The following is a 21548-nucleotide window of genomic DNA, read 5'->3' on the forward strand; positions in this document are numbered from 1 at the left end:
ATGTAGCTATTCTCAGACAGCACTGTTTTTTGTGGAGTTATTGAAAAGCATGTTTAAAAATCTGTGCAGATCTTTCTGTGGGTTAAGGCATTTATCACAGACTTTACAGGTACATTGGGAATGGGGGCTAAATTGCTAAAACAAGAACTTTTGAAGATACAAGGACAAATGATTAAGTTTTGGGGAAACTGATTAAGAAAATAAAATTTTAAAAAGTCTAAACACATACAAACTATGGAGCCTTTAAAAGAAAATATTTTGATGATGAGTTATTTATTCTAGTCATCATATTGATAATATGATTATTCTCTAGGTCCTAATGAAGATTAAACTATTACTTTATTTCACATTGTAAATCAATTATTGGTATAAGTAAGGGATTGAAATTTTGTATTAAAGAATTTACTCCTCCAAATAGATTAGAGATTAGGTTCTGAAATTAGACCCCTATGATTTTGTGTAGAAATTTAGAACCGAATAATGATTCCTTTGAGAGGTACATGACTAATGATATAATGTCAATCTACTCCCATTTTGATATTTATTTTGTTTACTCTTCCATTCAATTAAAGATTACCCTTTTAGAAATCTTAGGACCATTCCTTTCTTCCTCGTTAATCAGTGATTATTGTTCCTCTCTTATAGTGTTTCATATTTTTCCTTTTTTTTTACATTTCCATGGCAACTACTCAAGTGTTTTTCTCAAATGGAGCTTTACTTTCGGTGCTAAATAAAAATATATGTGTGTCTTTGACATGCTAATATAATGGTATTCATTCAAACAGATATTTTTAAATGTCTTTTTCAATATGTATTTTAAGTGTGCAATGAAACTGACTTTTATTGTACCCAATACAAATTTTACAGCACAAACTGAGTGCAGGAAATCTTGTTACTTTTGAAAAAAATTCAGTTACATCTGCCTTAGCAGCATCATCTGCTGAATCCCCCCAAAATTCTGTTTGTTATTATTAGGGATCTCTCCTCTCCATTGTCCCAGCCTTCACGGGGTTGTGTAAAAGTACTGAAAAGTTTCCTTAGTATAAAATATTTGTGGAGGGCAATCTGTACCTGGTTACCATTCATAGATTTGTTATATAAGTCAACGTAATCATTTGTGCCAGAGTTATGGTATCAGTGCTGTTCTTTGATCAGTGGCAGCTTTGCTGAGGCAGAACCCTTTAAGCTCAGGTTAAGCTGACGTATTCCACATTCCCATTCCCGCTGAGATCTAGCTATCACCACGCAGTCCTGAAGACACTGTTCATTTTTACTCTTTCTTCAAAGATCAGTGACTGAGACGTTGTTTTCTTATTGAAAACTGAGTCCACAGCTTCATTCAGATACGCGAATGATTCTTCAAGACTGGTGTTTTCTTTTTCTATTGATTAAAACTAGTCATTAAGAAGTCCTCATATTCAGTTCTCCTTTGAAAGTCACTTTGCTGTATTTTATATAAAAATGTATGTTTTAATGACTTTGCCATATCCCTTAAAGTGTGAAGAAATTATTTTAAACTAGTTTCTACCATATGTTTAATTGTTCTTGTTTTTTAAAATTTGGTTGGCCATTGTTTTCAATATTATTTTTATCCACATGCACACAAATGAGTAAGTGCCAAGTATGCCTTTATGTCCACCGGCAAAAGCTGGAGAAATAGCAAGACGCAGTGCAAAATGAAAACGGTGGATAACGTGCTCAAAATAATTAAGAATTTCAAGATGGCAACAGAAGAGCATTAAACCAAGAGGGAGTCTTTCCCGAGAGGGGCGCCCAGTGTGATTGTACGGATAGCACATTTGTTAGGCAGGCCGGGCTGCTCGCAGTCTCTGCAGGGAAACTTCGCAGTCTTAATAAGCAGTTAGCTTTCTTTTCGATTTCCTTGCTGTTGAATCAGTTCAGGAGGGAAAATGGTAGTACAATACCAGGTACTGCTATTAATGTTACTTTATGATCATTTATAGTGATAGAATATTTTTTTATCCTCAAGACTAGAACATAGGTCATATTTTTATCCCATGAATTTGGGCAGAGTAAAGTCAAAACCTGTCTTTGTATAAAATTCTTAAGTAAGTTGTCTCACCTATAAAATCTCTGAAGTATAACACAACCAAGTGACAGGCAAGAAAGAATATTTTTAAGTACAGTGTCCACACTGTGCATCCAACACGGTGGACGGCTGCACTCTCCCAGGAAGACGTGAGCCTTACAGGGTTCTACCTGTAAGGAGCCGACTCCAATCTCCTGACCTAGCACCGACTTCCTAAACACACCTCGTGTGTACTTCCTATGTGCATCCAGAATAGCCCGTCAAAGATTTTTGGACCCTGCTGACAGTGGAAAGGGGGACATTAATGTGAAATTTCGTAATTATAATCTATGCAGAAGTAGTGTCAGTGTAAAAGTGTTAATGTAGTGTCTTAAATTTTTAAAAGAATTTTACTAGAAATCTGAATCCCATTAAGTTGGTTCTATATCTGTGTGTGTGCATGTGTGTGTGGTGGGGGTATTGTGTGGGGGGTGAAAATCTAAATGGTAGCAGTCTGCCTTACACCTGGACCTCTCAGCAACAGGGACGTGTGTCATCTGAAATGCGTTTTTCTCTATATCCGAGGAAATCATCCCTGTTTTTTTCAAGCCTGTTGATTCCATTGCTCTTCATTTCCTCTGGGACCACACTTCATCAATTTCATCTTATTTCACATATATGTTTAAAATGATTTACTGTCTTTTTCAATAGGTCACTTCCATAGTTATTAATTATATTTTATGTATCATCCTCAGTTGGCTTCTGTAGGACATTCTGTTTCCCTCATCTTTGAATCTTTAATATCTCAGCTATATAAAAAAAAAAAGATTGAGGAAGATCTACATGAACAGATAAGGGAGGTTTCCAAAGCAGAGATCAAAACCATATGTTAGATTTTAGAAATGCTTTTTCATCATCATTAGCTCTTCATCAAAAAAGGTGAAAAGTTAGCAAAGAAAATTTATTAGAAATAAGAATAAGATGAGTGCAGATAGGCTTGAGTGTGTATTGAAAAGAATTGAGACATATAAAAATGTGTCTTTTAATTTTTGTATCATAATTACATATAATGAGCAAATATTACCAATGGTTCTGAAACTAAAAGTTTTGTAAAAAATCAAATATTTGTTTACAGATATTTTGGAAATGTTCAATCTTACCACACTTTCTGTTACCAATGAAAATTTCTTCCCAGGAATTCTCCATAACCATTGATAACCATTCATTAGCAAGGATGTTGAATGAGATTCAGATTGCTTTTTGTCTAATTTAGCTGTTGTGCTGTTACATTTTCTACAACACATCATCATGTGAGAGTTTGGTGACAATATGTATGATATTCAAATTACAGATTATAAATTGGGGTAGAAAGTACAAATACACATTTAGAAATTAAATTGTTAACATTTAACATTCAGACATCTAAACAAATAATATGTATTAATCTTTTTTAAAAACTATGCATATGATTTTAACTGCATTTAGATGTTTTTTCCATTTTTATATTTGACGATTATAAACGTGGTATAATTTTATCATTGTTCTTAGAATGTTAGAGCTAGAAAACAGTGACTGCTCTTCACCTTTCTACCTTACATGTGAGAAATTGATATTCAGAGTGGTTAAGAGGCTTTTTCTGAGGACACATAGATTTTAGTGAAGTGAGTTTTAAAATACAAAATTGAATTTTTCTCATTGTATTAAAAAACTTCTCCCTGAACAATCTATGTTCTTTCACTATGTAAAAAATTAAAGAAATACTAATAAATATGAGTTATGGATGTAACAACAAAGCAGAGAATACAGCGTTCTCGAGATTTATGGTCTTAATGAGAGGGTGGCTGACAGTCATCATTGACTATGATTGAATATAGGAAAAAGCAGATTTAAAGTTGATGCAATTTTCATGAAAGACACTGCAGAGTACGAAGCAATATAGAATGTGAATTGTACAGAAAGTTATACATGAAAGAATTACAACTGTTTATCTATACATTTATATAAATATAGAATTTCTGGAAGAGTAGGCTTTCCATTTCAAGTTCCTTCCTTCTTTAACTAGCATGCATAGTTTAAAACAAAAAACAACTTTCTTAATTAACATTTCATTCATATCCTGAATACTCTTAGCATACACTATCTTTATTTGACTTGGATTTGTTTAGGTGAATATTCAAAAAATATTTTTGAACTATTTCCAGCTTTTGATTCAGATCTATTTCTAGATAGATATTCAATTAGCATCTAATCAATAAGTGAATTATGAAATTATAGGAAGTCTTTATATTTGGAAGATAATTTTCATTCAGAAAATCCATTTAGGATGAATCCTCTTAATATTGTCCAAATTTCTGAAACATATGATTGAAACAAATTACAGGAAACATTTTCTTGAAACTAAATAAATATATTGAAATGAATTCATTGCATTCAATTTTAGACAAAAATTTCAACTTTAATTGCAATGGTATAATAGGTCTTAAAATACATCCAAAAAATGAGTCAAGAGCTCCCTTGTTCTTCTGGGCATTTTAAAAATAATATTAAGTGCAAAACAGTTTTCTTCATTTCATATGTGACTCATTTAGCATGATCATAATGAGAGCCATTTTTGAGAAGAATGTTTAGTGATTTCCCCACTTTTCCCAAGAGTCTCTCAAAACTTTGAGGTACAGCTATTTCCCATATGAAGTAAGTTCCATGTTATCATTCTTTGTAAGAATTGCAAAATTTATTTTCTGGAAAAATTGCAGGAAGGGAGCTATTTACTAATGTGAAATGTAGCAGGCTTTTTGAATGATTGTAATTATATAAGTGGTTAGTTGACTAGTGAATAAAGTCATAACTTTGTAATGTTTTGTTATGTAATCATCGGTACTGACTACTTGTGTAAGGACTTGGCTGGAATACCTGGTTGCAATGATGAAATGGCTGCATCTTTTGATATCCCACCACTTAGAGAGGATTATTTAATCAACCTTGGAGGTGCAAACTTCACATTCATAAAATGGGTGCTTAATCATTTAAAATATTGGCTGACTTTCTACTTGAAAAATGCCAGAGTGACATGTAAGCACACTTACAGATCCCTGGCTAATCCCTCTTCCCTCCCTTTTCATCCACAACAATGACACACCACCATCTGTAAACCAAGGTCAGGTTGTATCACTGTAAGCTTCCATGTTTATTGCTTATCAAGACTATTTTTCATCTAGCTATCAATCAAACTATCATCAGAATGCAATCATAGCTCTAAGAATAGGAGATGAGTTTAGACAATGATTTACATTAATAAATAATCTCCCTGAGACACGGCGTGTTTTAATTTACAATAGAGATGTTCATGGTTGGAAATGTAAGCTACAGTAATGGATTCATAAGCTCATTACTCAGGTCAAAAAGGTTTTTCTTTATTGTTACCACATTCCTCAACTGCATAAATGAGGTATGCAAGTAAAGCTTCCTTTAGAATTGTAGGTGTTAGTGCTAAGGGATCGGGGTCAGCTGTTAGGGTGTCTGTACTTGTTTTGAGCACATCCAGATGCTTTATTACATATCTCATCAGCCCATTTATTTCTCATTGTTAAGGTGAAAACATAATTTATTGTTCAAACCAGGACACTTCTCAGAATGGTGTGGGATGCTATTAATAATGACAGTGATATAATAGGCATAAACTGGAACTGTTGAGGGCAAACGAGGACTTAGGGTAGCCTGTCTTAGGACTTCGTTTTTTTTAACTTCTGTGCCAAAATCTGCCTTTAGCTACTGATCACTTTAAGTGTCAAATGCCAGCAAATAATCAAAACATTAGCTCTGTGAAAAGTTTTAGCATTTGTAATAAAAGACATGAAAGACAGGTGTCCAGAGAGGGAATGTCCTGTAAATGATGCTAATTATAGGCTTACCTCTCCACCTATTACTAACTTCATATCCTGTCAAGGTCTCAGAAATTTCCAGAAATGATACACTCTTTTATATACAGTCTTTTTGTGTGTGTGTGTGCATTTACCTACTCCTCCATTCAAGCAAACTGTGCCGGCTACAGAAAGCCACCCAATGGCTTATCCAAGTAGTTAATTCTACCTTACCTCAATTGTTAGCTCTTCCCTAGATTTTGGTTCCACTGACAATCACCTTAACTTTTCTAAAAGTGAGCATAAAATGTAAATGTTACTTTGTAAAGAATTTAAAGAGAAAACAATTGAAATGTGAAAATAGTAAAATTTTGCAAAAGTTGTTTCAATGAGCCTAGTAGATGAAAAAGTTCTAATTTCTGTCAGGAAACTAAATGCTGGCATGGATTCAGGGATTTCCTCACACTCTTCATTGACAAAAATATATTCATTCATTCATTCATTTGCTTATGTAGTCAACAGAGTGTCTTTCAATCAAGTGCTACACTGGAAATACAAAATGGAAGTTGACATAGTTTTTCTCTCACAGTCCAGCAGGGGAGAGACACATACACTAACACGGACTTAGGGTATTACAGAAGAGCAGAACTCTATAGAACAGCAAAGAGAAGAACATGGAAGACTGCCACAGAGGACTTTCTCATCTGGGAAAGCTTCACAGAGGCCATAGACCAGTGGACTCCTGAAGCACGAGAGAGCATTTACCAAGCAGAGAAGTGGGAGAATATCCTGCAGGCTGAGGATCTCCTGCAGGGGAGTTCGCACAAAGCACGTAGTCACAGAGGGAACGTGGTATTCAGGAAGCTGCGAGCTAGGGCTGTGACTGGAACGCAGGGAACCCTTGACGTGGCGCCTGTTAAGGCAGGTAGGTCAGAGGGTGAGTGGAGCTAGGTAACAGAGGAAGGGGTTTTTAACTAAGAGTTAGCAGGATCTCACAAAGGTATTTACAAAGGAAACTAATTTTGTTAACAGTGTAGAAAAGAAGTTGTAGAAGCATGGAGGGAAATGCTGAGGGCCTGAGAGAAGTCAATCAGTGACAAGGAGGTTGACATTTACCTCATGCAGAAGCGATGAAACCGCATACTCATGCACTTACACTTAAATACTGTGCTAGATGGTGAGCATCCAGACATGAACCAGGGTGGTAAAGTGTTATGTAAACGGAAGAGGACTTGAACATAGTCTCATTTTTATAAAAAATGAAAATTGCACTATGATTGGTTTCCTGCCGACCCTCGCCCTTGAGATATATGATTATAACTTTTTGATTTTGATGATGCATGGATGAGGATCTGTGTTAAACTCACACAATGAGCCCACAACTGATTCCTGTCCAAAGAGTTAAAGACAGATGATGAATCAATAAAAACAGTGCAAAGCATTATGTTGTTCTTGGCACATTTCTCCATAAGGTGAGCGAGAGTGTGGCAGCGATCGATACTAGACTGGCTGTGCCTGAAGCATATATTTTCCTAAAACGGCATTGACCCAATAAACCCAGACCTCTTATTCAAGGAGAGAGCGGACCTCAAGTTGTGGGCACCTGCCAGCAACCTGCAGGTTTCATCAGGTGTTGGTTTACATATTCTTTCTTTTTTCGGAACCATAAGCTGCTTCTCAGTAAGAATTAGGTCTTTGCACTCAGTCTAGAGCAAACGCTGGGAGATAAAACTTTAGATAATTGTCAGACGAAATTAAGATAGATGGGTATCTGGGATTGGAATGCAGGATCGTTCAGTTAACACTCACAAGGGGACCTCTGATCTAAACTATTTCTCATCACTAGCAGGATCAGGGGCTTTCATCAGGATTTAATATATTCAAGTTGTTTGTTTGCTGTGTTTTGGGGGGACAAGAAAGGGCAAATATATACCGAATTTTCTGCTCCATTCACATTGTACTTTGCTAGCTTTTCTAACATCTCTGTATGTTTTTTTTTAATTTATTCTCAGCAGTTTTTAAATAACCATAATCTATTTACAAAACTTCAAGTCGTGCTTAACCGTGTATAGGGCAAGCCAGATTGGAAGAGTAAATGGGAGGTTTTGATAGAGGTTATATTTATTTTTTTATGCAAGCATTTATTTCTCCTAGAGTTGGATACTTTTGTCCCAAAGAAAAATTATTTTGTTTGCTTGTTTTAATTGTTTTTTTTAAATTCATGTATTTTCTCTGACACCACTAGAGGAACTTTCAAAACAAGGAGCAAAACTGGCCAATCAACTGTCCCTTCTATTCCTTCCATTTTTATTAATTCAGGGACCTTTTACTGTGTGTAGCCTATTGCTTGGAAAGTTATACAAAATACAAAGGAATAAGTATAATATTACAAGGAAGTACTTTATTAAAATATTTTCTCCCAGAATTAAATATCGTGTTACTTGGCATTTATCTTACATAACATTTATTTTAATTTATTCACATATTTATGGATTTTAAATCACTCCACTAAACAGTAAACTGCTTTAGACCAACTTCTAGTGTTGTTGTCTCCCAGTGTATTATCTCACGAACAGCTGGTGCAAAGCACTGTTCAGCAAATATCCAGCGAATGAATTCTTTTCCACTAATCACATTTTAAAACAGTGAACATATGTCCTCAGGAACAGACAACATTTATATGTAACATTGATTCTGTGGGAAAAATGTGTTCCAAGTTTGAAAATGATTCAGAAAACTTCAGTATCACTCAAATCATGACTTGGCTTTGCTCTTACAATACCAGGCATTCACAGTTAATAATTTAAACATAAAATATTTAATATAAAAGAGATAAAATGACATAGCAAGAAATTAGTGCAACTTTACCTTGTGCATTCATTATAGTTTGAAGAATGCTAATTCCTGAAAAAATAATTCAGCACTTTCTATCTGCTAAACTTCTGAGTGGTTTACATGGAAATATTTCCAATAAATCCTCAGAAACATTTTGTGAACTTATTCATGCCTGGAAGAACTTACGTTTTATCATTGCTCTGAGTCAGACAGCTCGTGAAATCATCTGAGTTCTGAATATCAAGCTTAATTCTGCTGCACATCTTTTTATTATTTTGAAGAGATTTAACAGCTATCCAAGCACTTTAGAATATTACAATCCTCTGAATTAATCTTTTTTCAATTTGTTAGTGTTTGACAATGACCTTAACCCATACCCTTCATCCTGCTGCTCTCCCCCTACATCTTATGCCCCTTTACTTCTTTTTCTTTCTTTCATGTAAGATATGTATGTATCAGATCTCTTTTATTTTTCACCTTTTGTTTCTCTCTCCATATCTATGCCTTTTCCTCTCTCCTTCTCTTTCAGGACCTTAAGTTTACATCATATATTCTTTTTACTTTTTGTTAAACTGTACATTATAAGGCTAATTTATTTAACCCCCTCTGCTATCCCCAAGAGGGGAACTTTTTCACCTGCTCTAGGTTTCCTTCAAAAGCCTAGCTTTTAATTCATTCATTTTGTTGTTCAACGTGGGTATTTATTTCTTGTCGGTGCTCAGTCCCTTGGTGGGCTTTCCCCTGGCCCCCTCAGACAGCACCAGGGAAAACTCCTGAAGGACTAACAGTGCGACACGCCCAGGTGGCTTAGGCTTTTCTCATGTCCGTAGAACTCTGCAGAAACTAATTAAGACTCACAGAACCTCTTTGAGATTCTGTTACTACCTTCATTTTAAGTGTACAGATAACACAGGCACTAACATTTTGCCCAAAGTCAAGTAAAGTGTCTCACTGGCTCTCTCTCTCTCTCTCTTAACAGAATTAACATAATCTCATTTCCATATGACTAAAAGCTCTTTTCATAACATGTTTACAAAAGTAGTAAATACATGTATTCTTAGTTGTTTTTATTAAATCAATAGTAATTATCATAAAATTTACAAATTACTTACTTTTCATTTATTTATCGGTTTTCCTTAAAGTTGTTCAATCCACTTGTGCATATTGAGCGTTATCATTATTAATAATTGCACAGGTACATTTGTAAATGGTGTTCTCTGCTTACTCTTATTGATCTTTTGCAGAAGATCTTCCTTTAATAAGACTCTTTAATAAGACTTTACTTCTAGTGCATTTTAAAAACAATTAACAAGCACTATGTGAAGCACTATTATTTTTTCCAAATTCTAATTTATTTAGCCAAAACAAAAGTGTGAAAACATGTTTAAATTGTAAAATAAAGTGTACATCAAACTAATGACTGAATCTATCTGGAAGGACACAGTCATATCTATATTTTATTTTTCAATTTGATTGAAGAAGGGGAAGGGTGGCCATGTGTTGTTAGAGAAAGAACTATTATTATTTCACTGGGCCATACTGGTATTTACTATGGCGACCTTCCAAACATAATCCATAATAGGAAGGTAGATTCATATTCCTCAAGGGATAGAGAGTTGATGAAATGTAGAAGGTCAAACACAATCTTAAATGAGAGGTTAATGTAAAAATCATTGGATATTTTAAAAATGCATGATGAAAGAAATCCTACCCTTTACTTGAGTTTGAGCTGAAATAAATTACATTTTTTCCTCATACGCATTTAGCCCACTGCCACCCCCCAAATGTGGGCCGCTGATGGGGCTAAGCCAAGGGTTTTCTGTTACCCTTGTCATTTCCTTGATTCAGTAATAGCCATAGGACAAAAGTCAAGCAAATAAACTCAATTTGGGGATGGTCTTTGAACTGTCAGGGACACGGGTATACTGTTTCCTATTGGAATTAAATCCAGGAGACTGCCGCATTCCAGGAGACAGTACCTAAGGATGGAGGTGACATCAAAAAAGTTGAAGCAAGGAATGGAGGTTGATGAACCATCCCTCTTCAGAAACTCAGACCCCAAATCCAGGTTTATCAGCCCTTAATCATTAAGCTGCTCAGAGAGTCTAAACAAAGGAATCTCTTTGGAGCAAAGTGTGCATCATGCTGCTTTGGCACACAAAAAAATTATTTATTAGCATTAATAATTCTATACCCTGTGCCATTTCTACTACAAACTTCCCAGTGATCTGATCTCTTGCTTTCTGACTTTGTAATTTTAGCACTTCACAAGAAGTATCTTCCAACTTATTGAGGAATAGACCTTTACTTATTTTACTGTTCATTATTTCCTTGCTGTTTTGTTTCTACTTTAGATATCAGTTTGTCCTTCATTATAACTAATCTTTTGCAAAAACCATAAAATTGCCTTCTTCACTGCTTGTTATTTCTGTAATACCATGCTCATCTAGAAACATTCCAATCGTGATTGAAAGAAAGTATCCTTTCTCCATACAGCCTGACAAAGTAATGGTACATCAGATTCATAACTGGGAACCTCAAATGTTACTTTAATATGTAGGATAATACATATGCCATTATGTATTAGTTTTTTTGGTGACACTAGTTTCCTACTGTAACAAATTATTATAAACTTGGTGGCTTAACACAATAGAATTCTATTCTCTCAGTTCTGGTGGCAAGAAGTGCAAGATTGGTAGAGCTATGCTCCCTGCTGGGGCTGTAAAAAGTGGAGAAGCTGTTTCTTGTCTCTTCCAGCTTCCGGTGTCTGCCCCACCATTTCTAAACTTACAATGATATCATTTCACTCTGTCTTCATCCTTATGCTGCCTTCTCTGTGTGACTATATTATCTCCCTTTGCCTCTCCCTTATAAAAACCACTGATGATAGGCAGAAACATTTCAGATATTACATGCAGCAATATTCTCACCAATATGTCCCCTAGAGCAAGAGACATAAGGAAAAGAATAAACAAATGGGACTTCATCAAATTAAAAAGCTTCTGCACAGCTAAAGAAAAATATCAGCAAAATGAAAAGGGAACCAACCATGTGGGAAAATATATTTGCCAATGATACCTCAACAAGGGTTTAATCTCCAAAATATATAAAGAACTCACATGACTCCAGGAAGACAAACAACCCAATTAAAAAATAGGCAGAAGACCTGAACAGACACTTCTGCAGGGAGGACATATAGAGGGCTCAGAGATTTGTGAAAGAATGCTCAGCATCACTAGCCATCAGAGAGATGCAAATTAAAACCACAGTGAGATACCACCTCACACCATTGAGAGTGGCCATCATAAACAAATCAACAAACAAATGTTGGAGAGGATGCAGAGAAAGGGGAACCCTAGTGCACTGTTGGTGGGAATACAGAGTGTTGCAGCCACTGTGGAATTCCTCAGCATGGATTTCCTCAAAAAACTGAAAATGGAACTGACTTTTGACCTTTCCATTCCACTGCTAGGATTATTCCCTAAGAACCTTGAAACACCAATCCAAAAGAACCTATACACCCCAATGTTCATAGCAGCACAATTCACAATAGCCAAGTGCTGGAAGCAACCTATGTGCCCATCAGTAAATGAATGGATCCAAAAACTGTGGTACATTTACACAATGGAAAACTACTCAGCAGAGAGAAAGAAGGAGCTCCTACCCTTTGCAACCTTATGGATGGAACTGGAGAGCATTATGCTAAATGAAATAAATCAGGCAGTGAAAGACAAATACTATATGATCATACCTATAAGTGTAATCTAATCAACAAAGCAATATTCCAAGCCTCTGATATAATAAATTTAGTTATTCTGTTAGGTTGTCATAATCAGTTAGTCTTGAGAGCACTTTAGCTAATCTCAGTAGAGGGGAATTGGGGCCACAATTTACTAAGCTTAATCTTCCAAATGCTCTGCATTTTCTATCACATAACTACCACCAATTAACCAGAGTTAATGCCTTTTATTTTTCATGATAAACAAGCAAATGCTTTTAGGAAAGAAACTCAGCACTATAAAATATAATTCCAAATTGATACCAACTCAGCCCAAGAGTTTACAGTCTTGAAAATATGATAAGTCAAATGTCAATACTAAGATTTAATTATCTGATGTTCTCAAAATCACTGTTTGGTTAATGAAATAACTCCACATGTAGTGAATACACAATTTCACTGTTGCATTTCATTTTGAATATGATTTGGGTGAATTGTGCTTATTTCAGATAAGTAATATGAAATAGACTAATGCTATAGAATGAATACTGGATCTCCAAAGTCATATGTTATAAAATAACAGATTTATAATGGCAGTTGTGTAAAAGTGGAGACAATTAAGTTTTGATTCTATCCTTTTTAATTATATATTGGCTGGTGGTAAGCATTTTTTAAAAAGCCAATTTTCAAAATGTGAAGGAACATTATGCCATTTCTACTGAGGTCATTAAAAATCTTCAAGTATTATGTAACACTCTCCAAGAATAGTCCTTGGAGTCTAAATGCTCAATCATCCCCTTAGTTAGCTTAATTCAACAGAAAATATCATGTTCACACGCTAAACAGGGTTGGAAAGAAGCCAAAGAAGATTATGATTAGTCAATAAAAGAGATCCGAAATGTTTATGTTGTTTTACTCAAAATCTCATGTCTGCAGCAGTACAACCAATTAATTATATTCAGTTGGTGGAAAGTCAGATTCAGACCACAATTTAGCTCTTTGACAAATCATTGCTGCTGATTTCATATATGGCCTTCACAGAGTATAAAGTTTTCTGTGAATACAAGGATTATTCAAGGTAATTATACATTTTTTGAGTGAAAGAAATATTTTATTTTATTTTTGATGCTTTTTAAATTATTTTTCAAGTACAGTTGTCTCCATTTTCCCACCACCACTTTCCCTCACCCCACTCCCCCCAACCCCCCACCCTTAATCCTACCCCTCTTTGGCTTTGCCCATGGGTCCTTTACACATGTTCCTTGACTTGACCCTTCCCCTACTTTCCCCTGTTAACATTTTTATAGTTTTGGCTTGGATTCAATATACATTTTAAATTAAGAAAATAGCATATGAAACATTAATACTATCTATATTTTTGAGGTTTAGAAATACATGAAGAATGATGCTAAAGAAATTAAGTAGTACTGTTATTGTTTCTTCAAGTCTTTATTTTTTTATTTGGCCATAACCTAAATTGAGGAAAACATGAGCTTTAATCAGCCATTATCTCCTGAATTTTATCCTCATTGGTTCTTTGTTTATTTGAGGCAACATCATTTTGTTGCCCAGTGTTATTAATTAAGCATTAAATTTAATACTATACATCAATTATCCAATCACTCCTTTCTCAGCCTCTTTTGCTTTAATTTAAAGAGGGATCTGTAATATATGGATTACTCAATTCCATTATTGTCTTAACTATGTCTATAATGGTATGGGGTAAAGAATAATTTCAAAGTAGTAAAGGCCGAAACCCTATTGGTTGGATGAGTAGTGTTCCTTCTTCCAAAGTACAGTCTGAATCTAATTAACATCTAGCCAACAAGCACTGGTGTGAGTATAGTATGCACCAGGCACTATGCTCAGTATGAAGCTTACAAGGGTATGTGGCCTTCTCGCTAATATCTGCACCTTCTCCAACGACCTCCCTGTCTTAGTCCATTCGGTCTGTCAGAACAAGAATTCCATAGAAGGGGGAGAGTCTATACATGGCAAGTATTTATTTCTCACCATTATGAAGGCTGGGAAATCCAAGGTGGAGTCATTGGTAGATTTGATAACTGGTGAGAGCCCTCCCTCTTCCAGGTTACAAACTGCCAATTTCTCTCTAATCACCTCCCAAAGTCCCCCACTCCTAATGCCATCACTTTGGGGATTACAATATCAACATATAAATTTTGGGGAGAGGGCACACACACTCGGACACTAATAAAATTATCTAAATTATTGACCCAAATCATAGTTATTGACTAAATACTAAGAATGTATTTTAACCATAGGAAGAAGCAGAGGTGATATGCTAGTTAACATCAAGGGCCTCACTCACCTAAACAATAATTATGTAATTAGTGTTGATGTCTCTTAACAGGAAGTAGCAACCTGCATGTCTAGAGCAATTACATATTTCTTTTCTTTCATGTCGAAGTCTCATTTCACTAGTTAAAACTTAATAAGAAATAAATGTTTAGTGAATTGAAATCCAAATTAACTGGAACTTTATCACTTAAATAACTATTTGAAAGAAATGCTTTGGATCTTTTTATCCTTGCTCTAAATGAGGTTAGAAATTTTGAAGTACTACATCTTGATGTTACAAAAGCATATAAAACCAGTTGCTGGTTAATTATCCTTTTAATCAACACAAAAGAAAAAAACCTGTATTTTGGTTGTTAGAAACTAATTTGTATAAATGTGTTGTGTAAAAATGGTTTAGATTCCATGTGTCTGGATTTAATCAGCTTCCCTTTGAACCACTGTGGGATGAGTTAAAGAACCAAATGTTCACGTGCACATTCCTATTGCAGTTAAACAGGTTTTAGTTGACATTAATTACATGCCATGTCTATTATTAGATCTACACAGATATCCAGACTTTTATCTATTTAGGGTGTCTTCCTCACTGTTATTATAAATGGAATATCAATGCTTTTACCTAAACCCTTCCACTAGGACACTAAATCCCACTGCTGACAGCTTGCTCCAGAACATCGCTCCAGCCAAGTCTCCTCTCTTTCTCTTGCAAAATCAAATGTTCTATCCTTATAGAATTATCCCCTTGATCATGCCAACATAGATTTATTTTCCCTTCATTTAAAAGGGGAAAACAGTTATCATAACCTTGATTCCCCTGCTAGCTACTACTCCATAGCTTTGCATCTCTTAGCTACAAAATTTCTCAACAGACTTGATTACTCTTGCCTATCTTTGATTTGCCTTTTCCTATAGTCTTTTAAATACATTGTTTCAAACAGGAGTTATTGTGGTATTAAAACATCTCTTGTCAAGATAAAAAAAAAACATAACCTCCACATTGCTAAGTCTAACAATCGATCCTCTGTACATATCTTACTTGACAAATCAGCAGTAATTAACTCTGCATTAAATGCTCAGGCTTCCTCTTTCCTTTTATTAACTTGTGTTCCAGAACATTAGACTTTTTTTTTTTAATTATTAAGTCCTACCATACTTTCTTCTCCTATGCCCAGTTGCTTAATGTGTGTGGTCCTTAGTCAAGAATTCTTCTCTTCTGGAACTCACTACCTCTGTGATTCCATATGGTGGTATGTTTTAATTATCATCCATATGTTAACTCACTTTTACAGTCATCTTCTGCTAGAGCTCCAGACATTTAATGCCTTTCTTGATATTTCCACTAGCATAACTGTCAGAGCTCCCAAACTTAACTCAACTGATTTTCTACCAACCTGCTTTCCCTATAGTCTTTTCCATCCCAACTAATGGAAATTTCATCTTTCTGGTTACTAAGACCAATATTATTACAGACATCATTGATTAACCTTTTTCTATCATCTTCCCTCCTCATTTCATCTATCAGCAAATCCTATTCACTCTACTAGGCGAGATTTGGAAACAGCCTAAACACCTAGTAGATGAATGGATAAAAAATCTGTGATCCATTTACACAATACTACACAGCAGTAAAAAAAAAAAAAAAAAAAGAAGAAGAAGGAGGAGGAGGAGGAGGAGGAATTCTTACCTTCTGTGACAGCATGGATGGAACTTAGACTATTAGGCTAAGTAAAATGAGCCAGGCAATGAAATACAAATATCCCATGATCTCACTTATAACTGGAATCTAAGGAGCAAAATAAATTAATGAGCAAAATAGAATCAGAAGCACAGACACAAGGAACAGACTGACAGCTGTAAGAGGGGAGGGGAAAGTTGGGAGGGGGTAAAAAAAGGTAGAGGGATTCGACAAAGAACATAGTACGCATCACCCATGGACGTGAACAAAGGTGCTGGGATTGACTCTGCCAAAGGGAGGATGGGGGCAAAGGGGAAATATTGGGACAACAGTAATACATAAACAATTAAAAAGAGAAGAAAAAAATAATTGAAATAACGTGAATTCAGTTTCTTTGTTTTTAAAGTTACTGCCTACGATGGTTTATTCCAAAGCTACTTTTTTAAATAAGAGAACATGTAGACCAAAGGAGCTGGAGACACAAACTTCTCCCAAAGTGAGTTCAAACATTCCTGATCATTCAGGATGTATTTTCTCAGGAGACTCTTTGTGGCTGAATCTGGGGGGGGGGGGGGGCGGCACAGTGTGGGGCTTACATGGTTGGGGGGAGGATGAAAGGATGGCAAGAGGCAGCTGGTGCATAACTGTTAGTTCCCCAAATTAACCTCCATATAAAGTACAATGCTCGTTAAAGGATAAGAACAAAATTTTTTTAAAAAAGAAAACATTCCCAAGATGACCACCTTCACTGCTAATAGCCTGATCAAGCCACCATCGCAATCCCCTAGATCACTGCAATGATTTTCTAGTTGATTTCTCTGCTTCCACCCTTTCTACCCAAGTGCCTAGTGCAGTACATGGCACAGAGTGTGCTTCCACTACATTATTATTGAATAACAGAATTCGTGTGCTTAGTATATGCATTGTTAATTACGTGATTTAAGCATACTAATAAATTTATGAGGTAGTTATTGCTGTGTTCCTTCTGGTAGGGATAATGCAACTGAATCTTTGTGATTTTAAGTAATATATCCAAAGTTACAGAGGCAACAGCAGCAAAGGTTAGCTTTTAACCCGGATACCTTGAGTCCAAAGCCTGTGTTCTGTTTCGTTCCATGTTCATATCAGCTCATTATTGCATCTAAAATCTGTGTAGCAAAGTGGGTTGAACTCTGAAAACAAGTGGTGATGCTCATGGAGAATAATAGCCTTGTTTCTTGACAAGACTGAAAAGTGATCGTTGCTGACATTTGATGTTTAGAATGTATCTTACACTTTAATGAAATACATCAACTAATCCATTTGATGCCTTCAAGGGTGTGAGATGTGACATGTCCAATCTGATGTACTCACCAGAACAGGCAAATACAGACTGAAATGCGTGTGAGAAATGCACTGCGCTGTTCTGACCCCCTGCTGGCACAGTGGCAGGATGGCTCCTGTATTAGGAAATAGGGACAGCGCATGTTCTGTCATTACTGACAAGAAAATTCTTGAGAAAATGTGTGCTCATCATTTATAATTTAAGAAATCTGTAATAGCAGTTTTCCCTATTCTTTCTTTCTCTGTTAATCATTTCTTTCAAACTGAGCAAGTGGTTCTACCTCAATATGTGCTTAAGTTAATGATTATTATATTTCTAGTTTTTCAGATTTTTACACTGGTAATTTAGCTCTACATTGCATAGATGCATTGACAGATAAGTTATTTTTTGTTTCCCATCAGCAAATAATGTGACCTGCTTGTTACTCACAAAAATATGTCATCTGAATGTTACCAATCCCTAACGTGGGTCTCTGCTTTAGCGTATTATATTTTATATGTTCAGGGAAATACAAAAGAAAACTCAGTATGTGTTGATTATTTATGTTTAGTTAACCCCAACTTCACTCTCTGTCTACGATCAGAATCTTTCCCATGGACCAGCAAGGATCCAAAAAGCAACATTTCTTAATCATTGGAGTCCCTCCTCTCTCTCCCCTCTGGCCTCTGCACATAACTTTTTTCCCCTTCATCTCCTTCTGTATCAGGTCCACAGAGATTCACACATCACCAGGCACATAATGGCCAGATAGGACGTCCTAAAGCATGTTGTTCTAGAATGCCTTGCTTTATGATTAGTAAATAATTATTTTTAAATGATGATGATGACATATAAATCATACAGTTGTTTAGAATGGCTCTCTGTAAATCGAATATAGCAACTATTTATAAACCCAGATTACTGTGTTTGGGGTAAGTCCAGTTACAACTAATTAGTGTAAACTGGGGTGTCTGTTGAGGTCCAGCTCTAGCTTCCAATTTGCCTATGTCTGGTTTCCCTTATGATTCATGAAAATATACAAGAGAAAATAACATATTGGATGCTTCCCATTTTCTGGGTCCAGGGTATATGAAGATAACCTAGAAATGTTTACTGTTTAAGGAGTCCACATTTAATTAAACTAGTTCAACACTTTCTACTTTTTTTCTCTGATATTATTTTCTTCTGTTTTTTCAGTTACAGAAATAAAATTATTATAAAAATTACCTTTAATATTTCTCGTCTCTTCCATTTGCTGCCTTCTCCAGAATTTTTGAAAAATAGTGGAAATCACAGGTGTGATTTTGTGTAAATCTTTTGAGATGTACTATATTCTCAGTTTTGGAGTGGTCTCCACTTAGGGTCTTCTGGCCTATTTTAGAACATTGTGAGGAAAATCTCCTCATTAGGGCTGAAATTTACCTGGGGAAAATATTGTCTTTCCTTTTTTTTAAACTTTTAAGTTTAAAAAAGTGTAAATTATGGTTGACATACAATATCATATTACTTTCAGATGTACACTATAGTGATTAGACATTTACGCAGCTTATGAAATACACACCCCGAGTCTAGTACACATCTGACACCATACGTGATTATTATAATATTATTGGATGTATTTCTATGCTTTACCTTACATCCCTGTGACTATTTTTGTAATTGGCAATTTGTTATTGAGTTTTTTAACTTGTAAGGAGTTACATGATCATTCAAATTCAAAGTTGCAAGGAGATAGCTTGTAAGAAGTTATAGAATGACTCAAATTTGATTGGCATAGGGTCTTCTTCTGAGAACAGATTTTCAAATGGACACAGAGTCCCTGGAACCTGAAATACAGAAAAGACAATGGAGAAGTGGTTATCACAGTAGCCCCAGAGACCTAAATGATATGAAGAAACCAGATCCCAAAACCTTATCTGTCACCAGTGCCTCAAAATGCCTGATTAAATGCTGTGTTTATCTTCTTGAGCAAACACCTAGACCGGTTCATCTAGGGTACTTCCCCGAACACCCCCCTCCCCAGTGACTAACTCAGCATATATTTGAGCTTAATACATGTTTTTTAGATAGAAAAAAAGGGACATGAATAGAGCCAGGGCTTAATTTCATAAAGGCCTATTTTTGTAGCAATGTTATTATTTTTTAAAACAGAAGATGTATTCTGCTCATTTTCTCCATGTAGTCTTTTTTTTTTAATAATAAGAGTAGTTGATTTTTCTTACTTGCTTTACAGATATACCTTCAAATAATTATAAGTCCTTTTACCATCTGGTATATGCAGTAAGAGCAATAAAGAAGTTTTTGATGGCTGCTGTCAGGCTCCTAACAGTTACGGTTCTTTCAAAAGAAAAATCCATTTACTTTGGTTACTATTATAGTTAAAAAAATATCGATCTATCCCTGCTTGCAGACTCTTTTAAACAGACAGGTACAGAGATTTAGACAAAAATCTATATTTCACTTTGTTCTTTCATCCGAGGTACTTCAAAGGAAAATGTTTAAAGAATAGAAAGGTTAAGTGAGGTTGCAATTGAACAATGCTACACAGTCTTATGAAAAGGTGTGCTTCCTGATATTTATTTATTTTTACTGCTCCATTATTAGACTGTACGTTCGAAAGAACATGGTCATGTCTCCCGATTGACTCTTCATGTTTAGTTCCTTTTGCACAAGATTAGTGTGGCTGTTGTGTGTGGAGTGTTTGTTAGGTGTGTGTCATGAGAATGCTTATCCCTGCTTAGAGTGCAGTCAGATGTCCTTAATACAGCTCACAGGAGTGCCCCACATCTCTCTCTAACCTCACCTCACCGTCCTTACAGCCAGCCTCCAGCAGCACTGAGCTATTTGAATTTCTCCGACTGTGTTTTACACTATCATCCCTTTGGCGAAATTGCTCCCTGTACCTGAAATGTCTGAAACTACCACACACCCTCCTTCCTCCCCCAACCACACATATTCCTAAAATCTACCCAAACTTAGTTTTTGTTACAGTTTATAGAATCTTTTTTGCCTCTCCATTCCTAAGTAAAATTGTTCATGTTCCTCTCAGGTCTCCCATATATTTTATTCTAAAACTATATTATTTTTAAGACTTTCCTTCTCCTGGTAATAGATTACCAGGTAATAGATTAAGTCTTACTCATATCCAAGTTCCCAACATTTAGGACACAGTACAATTTCAATACATTTTTCTTAAATGACGATACTAATAGGTGATTGATTGAAAATAGAAATGGGTAAGGTCACTGTGCCTGAAAAAAATGATAATGAAGCTGTCTATGGTTAGCTGGCTATGGTTGATGCCATCTAATGACTTGAGATTTTTATGGTGAAAATGCCCATGAACATGTATTCCCGCCCATCCAAGTCGCAATCGGCCCTCCACCTTGCCCTGCTGTCACAGACACTGTGTGGGCACCTAGTCACAAAGTGGGGGCAAGTGCCAAGGAGGCTGTTTGAAGGGCCTTGCATATATAAACAGTGGGCTGAGTTTTAAGGATACTGCCTCAGAGCAAGTCAGGGGGGAGTCACTTGTCACTTGACATTGCATATTGAAGATATTCTTTAAATCAGAACACACAGGTAATGCACTTAGCTTCGCAAGTCATCTTGGGTTTGAGATTTGTTTTAAAACAGTTACATTTTGTGACATAGGTGTTATTCAGAGCATACCATGTGTGTGCCAAGGAAATAAAAATATGTCCTTAATCCATCTATTTGGCAGCTCTTAAGGGATGGCATTTTAAGGGCTGGGATTATGACATACACCTGTGGTCACTCTTTCTTTCACAGTTCTTGGGACACAGTGGGTCCTT

General features: G+C 35.7%; 1 protein-coding gene across 2 annotated transcripts in view; it reads left to right on the forward strand.

Annotated features, from left to right (window-relative positions):
• CSMD3 (CUB and Sushi multiple domains 3) overlaps nucleotides 1-21548 on the forward strand; it is an 885055-nt gene that overhangs the window by 487027 nt on the left and 376480 nt on the right. The gene's annotated exons all lie outside the window — the stretch shown is intronic.

The sequence above is a fragment of the Desmodus rotundus genome, chromosome 8 (genome assembly GCF_022682495.2).
Source record: "Desmodus rotundus isolate HL8 chromosome 8, HLdesRot8A.1, whole genome shotgun sequence".
NCBI classification, from domain to species: Eukaryota; Metazoa; Chordata; class Mammalia; order Chiroptera; family Phyllostomidae; genus Desmodus; species Desmodus rotundus.